At 45.8% G+C, this 12,526-nt stretch overlaps 1 long non-coding RNA gene across 1 annotated transcript in view; it reads right to left on the minus strand.

Annotated features, from left to right (window-relative positions):
* Positions 1-11,842, minus strand: part of LOC135565218 (uncharacterized) — a 32,039-nt gene extending 20,197 nt beyond the window's left edge. Inside the window, exons 1-2 of the long non-coding RNA XR_010461395.1 lie at positions 11,204-11,842; positions 10,182-10,228 (exon numbers count right to left, since the gene is read on the minus strand). This is a non-coding gene — a long non-coding RNA (uncharacterized LOC135565218). The remainder of the gene's footprint in view (positions 1-10,181; positions 10,229-11,203) is intronic.
* Positions 11,843-12,526: the final 684 nt, after the last annotated feature.

Here is a 12,526-nt window from a genome sequence, read left to right on the forward strand (position 1 = left end):
TCTCTACCCTTAGGCATGGAGAAAGGAGAGAGGATAGCTCTATGGTGAGTTAGCCTCTCTACCCTTAAGCATGGAGAAAGGACAGAGGATAGCTCTATGGTGAGTTAGCCTCTCTACCCTTAAGCATGGAGAAAGGACAGAGGATAGATCTATGGTGGGTTAGCCTCTCTACCCTTAAGCATGGAGAAAGAAGAGGATGGATAGCTATATGGTGGGTTAGCCTCTCTACCCTTAAGCATGGAGAAAGGACAGAGGATAGCTCTATGGGGAGTTAGCCTCTCTACCCTTAGGCATGGAGAAAGGAGAGAGGATAGCTCTATGGTGAGTTAGCCTCTCTACCCTTAAGCATTGAGAAAGGACAGAGGATAGCTCTATGGTGAGTTAGCCTCTCTACCCTTAAGCATGGAGAAAGGACAGAGGATAGATCTATGGTGGGTTAGCCTCTCTACCCTTAGGCATGGAGAAAGGACAGAGGATAGCTCTATGGTGAGTTAGCCTCTCTACCCTTAGGCATGGAGAAAGGAGAGAGGATAGCTCTATGGTGAGTTAGCCTCTCTACCCTTAGGCATGGAGAAAGGAGAGAGGATAGCTCTATGGTGAGTTAGCCTCTCTACCCTTAAGCATGGAGAAAGGACAGAGGATAGCTCTATGGTGAGTTAGCCTCTCTACCCTTAGGCATGGAGAAAGGAGAGAGGATAGCTCTATGGTGAGTTAGCCTCTCTACCCTTAAGCATGGAGAAAGGAGAGAGGATAGCTCTATGGTGAGTTAGCCTCTCTACCCTTAGGCATGGAGAAAGGAGAGAGGATAGCTCTATGGTGAGTTAGCCTCTCTACCCTTAAGCATGGAGAAAGGAGAGAGGATAGCTCTATGGTGAGTTAGCCTCTCTACCCTTAGGCATGGAGAAAGGACAGAGGATAGCTCTATGGTGAGTTAGCCTCTCTACCCTTAAGCATGGAGAAAGGAGAGAGGATAGCTCTATGGTGAGTTAGCCTCTCTACCCTTAGGCATGGAGAAAAGAGAGAGGATAGCTCTATGGTGAGTTAGCCTCTCTACCCTTAAGCATGGAGAAAGGACAGAGGATAGCTCTATGGTGGGTTAGCCTCTCTACCCTTAGGCATGGAGAAAGGAGAGAGGATAGCTCTATGGTGAGTTAGCCTCTCTACCCTTAGGCATGGAGAAAGGACAGAGGATAGCTCTATGGTGAGGTAGCCTCTCTACCCTTAGGCATGGAGAAAGGAGAGAGGATAGCTCTATGGTGAGTTAGCCTCTCTACCCTTAGGCATGGAGAAAGGAGAGAGGGTAGCTCTATGGTGAGTTAGCCTCTCTACCCTTAGGCATGGAGAAAGGAGAGAGGATAGCTCTATGGTGAGTTAGCCTCTCTACCCTTAGGCATGGAGAAAGGATAGAGGATAGCTCTATGGTGAGTTAGCCTCTCTACCCTTATGCATGGAGAAAGGAGAGAGGATAGCTCTATGGTGGGTTAGCCTCTCTACCCTTAGGCATGGAGAAAGGAGAGAGGATAGCTCTATGGTGAGTTAGCCTCTCTACCCTTATGCATGGAGAAAGGAGAGAGGATAGCTCTATGGTGGGTTAGCCTCTCTACCCTTAAGCATGGAGAAAGGAGAGAGGATAGCTCTATGGTGAGTTAGCCTCTCTACCCTTAGGCATGGAGAAAGGAGAGAGGATAGCTCTATGGTGAGTTAGCCTCTCTACCCTTAAGCATGGAGAAAGGACAGAGGATAGATCTATGGTGGGTTAGCCTCTCTACCCTTAAGCATGGAGAAAGGACAGAGGATAGCTATATGGTGGGTTAGCCTCTCTACCCTTAATCATGGAGAAAGGAGAGAGGATAGCTCTATGGTGAGTTAGCCTCTCTACCCTTAGGCATGGAGAAAGGAGAAAGGATAGCTCTATGGTGAGTTAGCCTCTCTACCCTTAGGTATGGAGAAAGGATAGAGGATAGCTCTATGGTGAGTTAGCCTCTCTACCCTTAAGCATTGAGAAAGGACAGAGGATAGCTCTATGGTGAGTTAGCCTCTCTACCCTTAAGCATGGAGAAAGGACAGAGGATAGATCTATGGTGGGTTAGCCTCTCTACCCTTAAGCATGGAGAAAGGACAGAGGATAGCTATATGGTGGGTTAGCCTCTCTACCCTTATGCATGGAGAAAGGAGAGAGGATAGCTCTATGGTGAGTTAGCCTCTCTACCCTTAGGCATGGAGAAAGGAGAGAGGATAGCTCTATGGTGAGTTAGCCTCTCTACCCTTAGGCATGGAGAAAGGAGAGAGGATAGCTCTATGGTGAGTTAGCCTCTCTACCCTTAAGCATGGAGAAAGGACAGAGGATAGCTCTATGGGGAGTTAGCCTCTCTACCCTTAGGCATGGAGAAAGGAGAGAGGATAGCTCTATGGTGAGTTAGCCTCTCTACCCTTAAGCATTGAGAAAGGACAGAGGATAGCTCTATGGTGAGTTAGCCTCTCTACCCTTAAGCATGGAGAAAGGACAGAGGATAGATCTATGGTGGGTTAGCCTCTCTACCCTTAAGCATGGAGAAAGGACAGAGGATAGCTATATGGTGGGTTAGCCTCTCTACCCTTAAGCATGGAGAAAGGACAGAGGATAGCTCTATGGGGAGTTAGCCTCTCTACCCTTAGGCATGGAGAAAGGAGAGAGGATAGCTCTATGGTGAGTTAGCCTCTCTACCCTTAAGCATGGAGAAAGGACAGAGGATAGCTCTATGGTGGGTTAGCCTCTCTACCCTTAGGCATGGAGAAAGGAGAGAGGATAGCTCTATGGTGAGTTAGCCTCTCTACCCTTAAGCATGGAGAAAGGACAGAGGATAGCTCTATGGTGGGTTAGCCTCTCTACCCTTAAGCATGGAGAAAGGAGAGAGGATAGCTCTATGGTGAGTTAGCCTCTCTACCCTTAAGCATGGAGAAAGGACAGAGGATAGCTCTATGGTGAGTTAGCCTCTCTACCCTTAGGCATGGAGAAAGGAGAGAGGATAGCTCTATGGTGAGTTAGCCTCTCTACCCTTAGGCATGGAGAAAGGAGAGAGGATAGCTCTATGGTGAGTTAGCCTCTCTACCCTTAAGCATGGAGAAAGGACAGAGGATAGCTCTATGGTGAGTTAGCCTCTCTACCCTTAGGCATGGAGAAAGGAGAGAGGATAGCTCTATGGTGAGTTAGCCTCTCTACCCTTAAGCATGGAGAAAGGAGAGAGGATAGCTCTATGGTGAGTTAGCCTCTCTACCCTTAGGCATGGAGAAAGGAGAGAGGATAGCTCTATGGTGAGTTAGCCTCTCTACCCTTAAGCATGGAGAAAGGAGAGAGGATAGCTCTATGGTGAGTTAGCCTCTCTACCCTTAGGCATGGAGAAAGGACAGAGGATAGCTCTATGGTGAGTTAGCCTCTCTACCCTTAAGCATGGAGAAAGGAGAGAGGATAGCTCTATGGTGAGTTAGCCTCTCTACCCTTAGGCATGGAGAAAAGGAGAGGATAGCTCTATGGTGAGTTAGCCTCTCTACCCTTAAGCATGGAGAAAGACAGAGGATAGCTCTATGGTGGGTTAGCCTCTCTACCCTTAGGCATGGAGAAAGGAGAGAGGATAGCTCTATGGTGAGTTAGCCTCTCTACCCTTAGGCATGGAGAAAGGACAGAGGATAGCTCTATGGTGAGGTAGCCTCTCTACCCTTAGGCATGGAGAAAGGAGAGAGGATAGCTCTATGGTGAGTTAGCCTCTCTACCCTTAGGCATGGAGAAAGGAGAGAGGGTAGCTCTATGGTGAGTTAGCCTCTCTACCCTTAGGCATGGAGAAAGGAGAGAGGATAGCTCTATGGTGAGTTAGCCTCTCTACCCTTAGGCATGGAGAAAGGATAGAGGATAGCTCTATGGTGAGTTAGCCTCTCTACCCTTATGCATGGAGAAAGGAGAGAGGATAGCTCTATGGTGGGTTAGCCTCTCTACCCTTAGGCATGGAGAAAGGAGAGAGGATAGCTCTATGGTGAGTTAGCCTCTCTACCCTTATGCATGGAGAAAGGAGAGAGGATAGCTCTATGGTGGGTTAGCCTCTCTACCCTTAAGCATGGAGAAAGGAGAGAGGATAGCTCTATGGTGAGTTAGCCTCTCTACCCTTAGGCATGGAGAAAGGAGAGAGGATAGCTCTATGGTGAGTTAGCCTCTGTCTCTCTCTACCTCCAGGCTCATGGCTGCCTGCCTAACTGGAGATCTGATACTGTTCTTTCTTTGAGACAGAAGTGGTCTAACAGCAGTAGTATGAGAGAGAGACCTATTATATATATTTTTAAAAGCTCTGCCTCTTTCTCCCCTTTTTCTTTCATTCTAGAAGTATTTATCACTGGTATGAATAAGCACAGTGTAACGGCTCTCGTTGGTAGGAAGCGTAGACCAAAGCTCAGCCTGGAAAGTGTTCATGATACTTTTATTAAAAAAACACTCAACCAAAATCACAAAAGCGAAAACGAAAGCGCACAGTTCTGTCAGGCTAAGACACTAAACAGAAAACAAGATCCCACAAAACCCAAAAGGAAAATGACAACTTATATATGATTCCCAAATCAGAGACAACGATAGACAGCTGCCTCTGATTGGGAACCACACTCAGCCAAAAACAAAGAAATAGAAAATATAGACTTTCCCACCCGAGTCACACCCTGACCTAACCAAACATAGAGGATAATAAGGATCTCTAAGGTCAGGGCATGACAGTACCCCCCCCCCCCCCCCAAAGGTGCGGACTCCGGCTGCAAACCTGAACCTATAGGGGAGGGTCCGGGTGGGCATCTACTCTCGGTGGGGGCTCTGGTGCGGGACACAGACCCTGCTCCGCTTGAGGCTCCCCCCACTTCGGTGGCGCCTCTGGTGCAGGGATCATCGCCGGGACCTCCGAACCATAGATCGTCGCTGCAGGCTCCGGATAGGGGACCGTCGCTGGAGGCTCCTTTCCCTGGATCATAGGGGACCGTCGCTGGAGGCTCCTTTCCCTGGCCATGGATCATCACTGGAGGCTTCATTCCATGGATCATCACTGGAGGCTTCGTGCCATGGATCATCACTGGAGGCTTCGTGCCATGGATCATCACTGGAGGCTTCGTGCCATGGGTCATCACTGGAGGCTTCGGGCCATGGATCATCACTGGAGTCTTCGGGCCATGGATCATCACTGGAGACTTCGGGCCATGGATCATCACTGGAGGCTTCGGGCCATGGATCATCACTGGAGGCTTCGTGCCATGGATCATCACTGGAGACTTTGTACGTGGAGCCGGAACAGGTCTCACCAGACTGAGGAGACGTACTGGAAGCCTGGTGCATGGAGCTGCCACAACGCATCCTGGCTGGATACCCACTTTAACTCGGTGAGTGTGTAGAGCTGGCACAGGATGCACTGGGCTATGAAGGCGCACTGGAGGCATAGTGCGTAGAGCCGGCGCAAGATTTACTGGGCCGTGGAGGCGCACTGGAGGTCTGGAGCGTGGAGCTGGCACAACACGTCCTGACTGAATACCCCCTGTAGCACTGCAAGTGCGGGGGCTGGCACAGGCCGCACTGGGTTGTGCTGGTGACCTGGGAATACCGTGTGTAGAGCTGGCGCAGGATATCCTGGGCCGAGGAGACGCACTGGAGACCAGGACCGCTGAGCCGGCACAATCCATCCTGGCTGGATGCCCACTCTAGCACAGCAAATGCTTGGAGCTGGAACAGAGTGCACCGGGCTGTGAATGCGCACTGGAGACACTGTGGGCATCACCACATAACATGGTGCCTGACCGGTCACACGCTCCCCATGGTAAGCACGGGGAGTTGGCTCAGGTCTAAACCCTGACTCCACCAATCTCCCCGTGTGCCTCCCCCCACAGTTTTGCTGCAGTTTAGCTTCTCAGTGAAAGCAAGACCAACATCTATTAAGTGTAGCTTTTAGTAATAAAAGACCAGAATAGCAGGGTTGTTTTCCCCTCAGAGAGAATCAATATAACCATTTTAATCCTGAAATATTTGTTTTTTCAAGTCTAAGCTTAAAACCCAGATATTTGTCTGTATAACAGTATTTAGGTTAGTATAGTTCTATGATACAAAACATACAGTGGGGCAAAAAAGTATTTGGCCAGCCACCAATTGTGCAAGTTCTCCCACTTAAAAAGATGAGAGAGGCCTGTAATTTCATCATAGGTACACTTCAACTATGACAGACAAAATGAGGGAAGAAAATCCAGAAAATCACATTGTAGGATTTTTAATGAATTTATTTGCAAATTATGGTGGAAAATAAGTATTTGGTCAATAACAAAAGTTTATCTCAATACTTTGTTATATACCCTTTGTTGGCAATGACAGAGGTCAAACGTTTTCTGTAAGTCTTCACAAGGTCTTCACACACTGTTGCTGGTATTTTGGCCCATTCCTCCATGCAGCTCTCCTCTAGAGCAGTGATGTTTTGGGGCTGTTGCTGGGCAACACGGACTTTCAACTCCCTCCAAAGATTTTCTATGGGGTTGAGATCTGGAGATTGGCTAGGCCACTCCAGGACCTTGAAATGCTTCTTACGAAGCCACTCCTTCGTTGCCCGGGCGGTGTGTTTGGGATCATTGTTATGCTGAAAGACCCAGCCACATTTCATCTTCAATGCCCTTGCTGATGGAAGTAGGTTTTCACTCAAAATCTCACTATACATGGCCCCATTCATTCTTTCCTTTACACAGATCAGATCAGGGTCCTCGTCCCTTTGCAGAAAAACAGCCCCAAAGCATGATGTTTCCACCCCCATGCTTCACAGTAGGTATGGTGTTCTTTGGATGCAACTCAGCATTCTTTGTCCTCCAAACACGATGAGTTGAGTTTTTACCAAAAAGTTATATTTTGGTTTCATCTGACCATATGGTATTCTCCCAATCTTCTTCTGGATCATCCAAATGCTCTCTATCAAACTTCAGACGGGCCTGGACATGTACTGGCTTAAGCAGGGGGACACGTCTGGCACTGCAGGATTTGAGTCCCTGGTGGGGTAGTGTGTTACTGATGGTAGGTTTTGTTACTTTGGTCCTAGCTCTCTGCAGGTCATTCACTAGGTCCCCCCGTGTGGTTCTGGGATTTTTGCTCACCGTTCTTGTGATTTCATTTTGACCCCACGGGGTGAGATCTTGCGTGGAGCCCCAGATCGAGGGAGATTATCAGTGGTCTTGTATGTCTTCCATTTCCTAATAATTGCTCCCACAGTTGATTTCTTCAAACCAAGCTGCTTACCTATTGCAGATTCAGTCTACCCACTCTGGTGCAGGTCTACAATTTTGTTTCTGGTGTCCTTTGACAGCTCTTTGGTCTTGGCCATAGTGGAGTTTGGAGTGTGACTGTTTGAGATTGTGGACAGGTGTCTTTTATACTGATAACAAGTTCAAACAGGTGTCATTAATACAGGTAACGAGTGGAGGACAGAGGAGCCTCTTAAATAAGAAGTTACAGGTCTGTGAGAACCAGAAATCTTGCTTGTTTGTAGGTGACCAAATACTTATTTTCCACCATAATTTGCATATAAATTAATAAAAAATCCTACAATGTGATTTTCTGGATTTTTTTCCCTCATTTTGTCTGTCATTGTTGAAGTGTACCTATGATGAAAATTACAGGCCTCTCTCATATTTTTAAGTGGGAGAACTTGCACAATTGGTGGCTGACTAAATACCCTTTTGCCCCACTGTATACTCATCTCATACTGTACTCTATACCATCTACTGCATCTTGCCTATGCCGTTCGGCCATCACTCATTCATATATTTTTATGTACATATTCTTATTCATTCCTTTACACTTGTGTGTATAAGGTAGTTGTTGTGAAATTGTTAGGTTAGATTACTTGTTAGATATTACTGCATGGTCGGAACTAGAAGCACAAGCATTTCACTACACTCACATCAACATCTGCTAACCATGTGTATGTGACAAATAACATTTTTTTGATTGACTAAGTCCCAACATTGAGTAAATCAAGTCATTTTATTGGCATCTTATCTGCTAGCACTGTGAGTACATAATGGAAAGTGAATTATACAATTAATTAAATTTAAAAAGTAGATAAAGTCATCTTAAAAGTGAATCAACCTCACTAACTGATCCTTTGTCAAAATTAAAAATAAACTAAACTGCTTAGCTAGCTGACAAAAAGCAACAGAATCTTCCCCCGTAGTTTGTACTGCAATAAGAGTGCTCAACTCTTATCCTATCTTCATTGTCTTTCAGTTCCAGCTCTTCTGCCCTTCACCTCCTGACCGTGATCACCAACCTCACGACATCCCTCCCTGAGCCAGACCCTGACACGCATCATCACCCTACTGCCACCACACACACCACAGAGGAGCTGTGCTCTATTACTGTGTCCCCTACACGCCATTCACCTCTTCCTAAATCACTGTTCTGTGGAGAGATAAATACACCAGAGGAGGCTGGTGGGAGGAGCTATAGGAGTACAAACTCATTGTATAATAAATGGAACAGAGTCAAACGTGGTTTCCATATGTTTGATGTTTTTTAAACTGTTCCATTTATTCCATTCCAGCCATTACAATGCCACCGCATAGATACTGGAAGACGGGTTTGATTTGAAGATGGATAACGTCACTAATCAAACTCAAACTTCAGGCAAGGACACCAGCACTGTCTGCACAGGGGGGAAATCCAATTTAGGGGCAATAGTTATTCAAAACCATCCTTCATAACAGTACTGAAATAAATAATTACTTACAAAATAATGTGCAGCGTTGTTGGCTGTTAAGAGCCTCTGGCTGTGATCACTCACTGCAACAAAACTCAATTCATAAAATTGCTCACTAATCCTGACAGATTGAATCCCAATGGATAATACACGTCCCACCATGCAAAAACTATGTTAAAACATATTCATTCCTTACTTACAATGAATACTTTATTATCTTGTTAATTAATTAATGACAGTTTCTAGGCCTCTAAAAAAACGTTTTCAAAATTGCAGAGTGCTGTTTGTTTGTCGATGATGCAGACATATTGCCATCATTATCCCTGTGAAGGATTCTAGTCTACTTCTGTCACAGTAGCCTGTGAATGCAGCGATGGACTCTGCAATAACTCCAGAGGTTTTTGTGTAGTAGGTGGAGGCCAGGTGGGGTGGGGGAGGAGGTATGTGAGAGTGGGTGATGGTGTGTGGACACTGTGAGTGTTGGGTCACTGGCTCTTTCCCTCTGTCACTGAGCATTCCTCAGTGATAGAGCCTTGCGTGACCTCTCTGCCAGCCCTGCAGCCAAAGCAGTCTTGCCTTGATGTGTTCGGACACAATACCTCCTCCTTCTCCACTACCTGCACCTGTTCTGTCAGATCCTCTCACTGTACTGATTAGTGCACAGACATTAGAGAAGCATCCCCCATCTAAAGCGAATATGATGATGTCATGGAGGCTGAGAGTGAGACTGATGAGAGGACTAGGATGCTAGGAGTACGGTCAGCAGAGCTTTGTTAAGTGTCTCATGTAAACATCACAGACCCTCAAGCCAAAGTACTCAGGAGAAGCTGTTGCTGTCCCCAGCCAGACCAAACAGTGGACAGGTAGATGGGCATAGTGCTAGGGAAAGGGATTTGGTCACAGGAACAATCATATTTTTACATACTCCAACACACACACCTACACACACACAGCCCAAGCTTTCCTTTCCCCAGCCTCACTGGAATCTCCAAGAATAATGTCCGAAAGAAAAGCAGGTCAGTCTCACAGCAGTGAGATGAGACTGAGTGGTCTGGTCAGCAGTGCAGTCAGACAGGACACCTATACAACTATGTACTATAAACTCCCATTTGTGTTCCGCAGCAGCTCAAACTCAGTCCAGAGTTGCGTCCAAAATGGTACTTTGTTCCTTATATAGTGTACTACTTTTGACAAGGGTCCATAGCACTATATGGGGAATAGGGTGTAATTTCGGACACAGACCTGGAATTTCTATCTATTTTCCGTTGACAGTGTCAAGAGTCTGAAGAATCCCATCAAGATGGAACACAAAGCACCACGGCTTATCTGAGTTTGTTTTTAGGGGCCAAATAGATTTCAGTGAACTGGTGTAGGGATGGGCAGTAGGGAGGGAAGTAGGACGTCTTATCAGCAGTACTGTGAATGTAAGTGACATATACAGACAACATGTATTCTCACCTCTCCATTTCATATTCTTTCTGTCCATGTCTCACATGCTTCATTATCTGAAGAGAAATGACAACATCACTTTATTTTGTCTGTGTTTGTGAAAAATTGTAGAGAACTACTTGTTGTTCTCTTTAAAGTAATTGCTGTTGTGGCTAAAGGCTAATGGTGCATATTTTCTATTCACTGTTGTAATTCATTCATCCTACACTGTGAGAGGTGAGGGCGGTTGTGGGTGTTTCATTCTGGATTGCAAAATGAGGTGCAATAGCCTGCAAATGACATGCTATTGAGTCCACGTGATAAGATAAGTGTCATCTACTCAAGTCCCCAAAAACTCACTGTCTGACAGAAAGGAAAATTATGCTTCAGGGACAAGGGGGATTATTCACAATTGCAGGCGATTTGAACAGTTAGGAGCCACTTATTCAAACTCATGGATTAAGCGTCTTAGCCAAGATAATAGCAAGTTATAATAGGAAGTGTGGGTCAAGATAACACTTGGTATGATGTGGCAGTGCAATGTGTACTGCTGTACAACTGGTATAGTTAGTTCTCAGGCGTTTATTTGCCAGGGACTAGACAAAATGCTACAGGCCTATACCGTAGAGACTGTCAAGACCAATACTATATATGCTATTCTAACTCAAGCCCTCAAGACATCATGAGGAACGAAGACAAACACAAATTACCAATGTGTATTTGTAGTCTCACTAGACACGAAATTCATTATCAGCTCAATTGTGTTGTTTCATTTGAAAGTTAGAAATGTTGTGTTGTCCCCTCTGACATAGTCTGCAGTGTAACACAGCGAAAAGGTTACAGTGTTACAGGTCAATAGAAACACGTTTCACTAAATGCTTCAGCCGGGTAGCAGAAAGAAACACTTGCCATTCACATGCACAGAACAAGAGAACAAATCTGCAGTCCACGTACTCAGGGCCATGCTTAAGAAAACTATAACACATTGTAGCGACCCGCACAGACAGCTGTGTGTTATGTGTTATGCTGTTTGTTGGTTGTGTTGTACTTACCAGTACACAGTGTTAGCGGGGTCCGACATGCCAGTCAACCTGCTATCTGCCAACCACAGGAATGCCATGTTTAGCCATTGTTCTCTCTCTTACGTCTGGTCTTCACAAGAGAAGGTCACAGTTGTTGTATAGGGGTATCCTTCGTTTATTTGGCGTGGGCTACGGCCAAACAGTAGCCTGTGTGGAGTTGGGTTAATAAACCGTCAATTCGTAAACTCAATCCTCTGTCTGGACAATTGTTCCTTTATGATCTAGCCAGGTCATTACAATATGCTTCTTACTGGACATTTTCAGATAGTACCTCCCTGTTTCACTCTGTTTTCTTCCATTTCGTGCCTACTGAACACAACCTATATGATACTATAATCATCTAGGGCAAGCGTTGCAATGATCTGGAAAAGGCCTGTTTTATTTGGCCATCTGACACAGCCAGCAAGATCTCTCCATAGACTCCACAACACTGAAGGACTAGCCTCTGGAGAAACTCTTGATTTCAATTTGAGCCGGGGTCACGGAACGAGGACATCACATCATAGAGCAGGGAGTCAGGGAGGGACGTGACCAGAGGCGTCAAAGAGGCTCAGGTGCTGGGAACAGAAATTTAATGACGTCCCAGGAGGAAGACAGTGCTCAGGAAGGCTGACCCTGTCAAGTCCAACTGAAGCCAGTCACCTTGGCAGAGCAGGCAGAGCAGAGAAGCATACTAGTACATGTAAATGTGTTTTCTTCCACCCTACTCACACTTTGACATTTTCATCCCAGGAAATAATTTACGTCATTAAACAGTTATGCCAGTGAAGAAAGGAAGTTTATTGCTTAATTATACACAAAAAAGGTTGTCTGCCTTCAGATGTCCAAAAGGATAAAAGACAGGAAAGATTATACAAAGAAAACTATAACATTATTTTTAAGAATGATGTTGAAATGCGGTGTTGCTCTTACCATTGAGCTGTAGTAGCTTCTTCTATTATGACAAATTACATCATCAGAGCGAGCAGTGGAATGGGAAAACAACAGTGAAGGACACTGCAGCCAAACGTGTCACCGAATCCTCCTAACTCCATCCATATTGACTTTGTGCAAGAGCTCCAAGTGGAAGTGGGACAACGTCACATCTGGATCCTGTTATAATACACTACATCGTTAATAGTGTCAGTATTCCTCAGCCCAGAGCCTTTAACATCTTTCTGCACACCGCCCTCTCATCAAGCAGGACCAAGGATCAAACGGCTGCACAGCCCTCCTCTAGTCAGATTGATAAGACTTAGGAGGCCTTGGGACAGAGCACACATCATCCCTCAGCTGGAGACAGAATATAGGGGC

Source organism: Oncorhynchus nerka, linkage group LG27 (assembly GCF_034236695.1).
Source record: "Oncorhynchus nerka isolate Pitt River linkage group LG27, Oner_Uvic_2.0, whole genome shotgun sequence".
Classification (NCBI taxonomy): Eukaryota; Metazoa; Chordata; class Actinopteri; order Salmoniformes; family Salmonidae; genus Oncorhynchus; species Oncorhynchus nerka.